The sequence below is a fragment of the Scylla paramamosain genome, chromosome 6, assembly GCF_035594125.1.
Source record: "Scylla paramamosain isolate STU-SP2022 chromosome 6, ASM3559412v1, whole genome shotgun sequence".
Taxonomy (NCBI): domain Eukaryota; kingdom Metazoa; phylum Arthropoda; class Malacostraca; order Decapoda; family Portunidae; genus Scylla; species Scylla paramamosain.
The window spans coordinates 275,001-277,500 of NC_087156.1; the positions used below are offsets into that span (position 1 = coordinate 275,001).

General features: G+C 38.4%; 1 protein-coding gene across 6 annotated transcripts in view; it reads left to right on the forward strand.

Moving 5' to 3' along the window:
• Positions 1 to 2,500, forward strand: part of LOC135101150 (uncharacterized) — a 54,548-nt gene that overhangs the window by 21,882 nt on the left and 30,166 nt on the right. Inside the window, exon 1 of one of the 6 annotated variants that reach the window (XM_064004693.1) lies at positions 1,660 to 2,500. This exon is cut by the window's right edge and continues 13 nt beyond it. The exons of the other annotated variants lie outside the window; for them this stretch is intronic. The gene's annotated coding sequence lies outside the window, so the exon portion shown is untranslated. Of the gene's footprint in view, positions 1 to 1,659 lie in introns of those variants that run through there. 6 annotated transcript variants of the gene reach the window in all.

Below are 2,500 nucleotides of genomic sequence, written 5' to 3' on the forward strand. Positions count from 1 at the left end.
TGTCCAATTTCTCTTTAAACGTGTGCACACTCTTTGCCACAACCACCTCTTCTTTTAAGTTATTCCATATTTCAGCCGTTCGATGCGGAAAGCTGTATTTCTTAATATCTCCCAAACAATGACTCTTCTTTAATTTCTTCATATGTCCCCTTGTACGTCTATCTCCTTCCTCCACTTTTATAACTAGGTCATCTCTGTCTATCTTCTCCATGCCATTTTTACTAATTTGAACATTGTTATCAGGTCTCCTCTTTCCCTTCTTTCTTGCAGTGTTGGTAATCCAATTTCTTACAGTCTTTCCTCGTAACTTAGGTCTTGTGTGTGTGTGTGTGTGTGTGTGTGTGTGTGTGTGTGTGTGTGTGTGTGTGTGTGTGTGTGTGTGTGTGTGTGTATTTACCTAGTTGTGCTTTATGGGAAAAGAGTTATGGTCGTGTGTGGCCTCGGACCGTAGCCAGGACTTGAACCCGTGTGCCTTATGACCAGTTGGCCCCCAAAGCGTGCGGTCCCACTGTACCATGGTGTCCCAAATATCTCTTGGTGTTTTGGTCAGTTTCAGTCCATGTCCTGTTGTATCTCCTGAGTCCCACACAAATAAATCTTCTTTGTCAACTTGATCCTTACCCTTTAAAGCTCTGTATATAGCAATCAGGTCCCCTCTTTCTCTTCTCTCTTGTAATGATGGAAGCTTCAATCTCCTTAATCTTTCTTCATAGGTCAAACCTCTCAAACATGGTACCAGTTTGGTTGCAGCTCTTTAGATCCTTTCTGTTTTTCTTATTTCCTTTTTATTATGAGGTGACCAAACAATTGTGGCATTCCAGTTTTGGTTGAATCACATATTCCATCAACTTTTTTCATCATCTCTTGATCCATGTAAGCAAATGCCCCTTTCATCTTTCTTAGTAACTCATAGGTTTCCCCAACTATTTTGTTTACATGTTTTTCTGGTGATAAATTATCAGTCATTGTAATTCCCAAATCTTTTTCTTCTTTGGTTTTCTTAATGTCCACTTCTCCCATGGTGTAGGAACTTGTCAGCCTTCTTTTGCTTTTTCCTAATTCCATCACCTTGCATTTCTTTGCATTGAATTCCGTTTCCCATTTCTTACTCCATTTATATATCTTATTTAGATCTTTCTGTAATATTTCACAATCCATATTGTTTTCCACTCTTTTCAATAATTTTGCATCATCTGCAAACAGACTTATATAACTGTCAACCTCATCCACCATATTGTTGACATACATCAGAAACATTACAGGGGCTAAGGCTGTCCCCCTGTGGTACCCGTAACTCTACACCATTCTGATTTTTCTCCCTTTATTAATGTTCTCATTTCTCTGTTCCTCAAGAAGTTTATAATCCAATTCAGTGTGTTGCCTTGCAAACCCCTTTTTTTAATTTTCCATAGCAGTCTCTGGTGTGGTACCTTATCAAATGCTTTTTTTAGGTCTAAATAAACACAGTCTGCCCAACCCTCTCTCTCTTGAATTATATCAATTGCTCTACTATAAAAGCTCACTAAATTCGTGACACAAAATCTTCCACTTCTGAAACCAAATTGTGTGTCAGTCAATGTATGTGTTTCTTCTAAATATTCCATCCATCTGTTTTTGACTATTCTTTCTGCAATTTTTTCCACCACACTTGTTAGGGACACTGTAATTCAATGGATCTTCTTTTATGATAAATCAGTCACAGCATGGCTTCACCAAGGAGAAGTCTTGCCTGACAAACTTGTTAAGTTTTTACAGTCAAGTGAACGAGGCAGTAGATAATGGTGATAGTTATGATATCTTATATCTGGACTTCAGTAAAGCATTTGACAAGGTACTCCATCAAAGGCTCCTGAAAAAGGTTAGGGCACACGGGATAGATGGGAAGGTGTTAGGCTGGATAGGGTCATGGCTTAGCGACAGGTGACAAACAATGGTAGGATGATTAATTTATCACAATGATTAAGTATTCAAGTATCAGTTTTCTGTCATGAACTGTAACCATTGTTTTCTTAGAAAGACTTGTTTTGTAAGACTTTTAAAGAGCACAGCAGAAAAGAATCACCTACATTATAACAAACAACTTGAGCAAGTGTGCAGTCTTGTTTAGGCTGTCTTTTGTGCCTCACTGTGCCTAATGTGGCAAAGCATTGATCGCATATGTAGGAAAACAGCAAAGTTTCAGAGAACAAAATTCAACTAAATATGTAAAAAAAAGTATTTATTTATTTATTTTTTATTTATTATGATTTTTTCCTACTTATCAACACCTCCACAAAACAAACACACACACCAATGCTAAAACCCTTCTTACATCTCATGACAGACCGCAACTCTTATATTAACTTACTGAGACACTGGAATCAGGATGCACCTTGCACTGAGACACTGGAATCAGGATGCACCTTGCACTGAGACACTGGAATCAGGATGCACCTTGCACTGAGACACTGGAATCAGGATGCACCTTGCACTGAGACACTGGAATCAGGATGCACCTTGA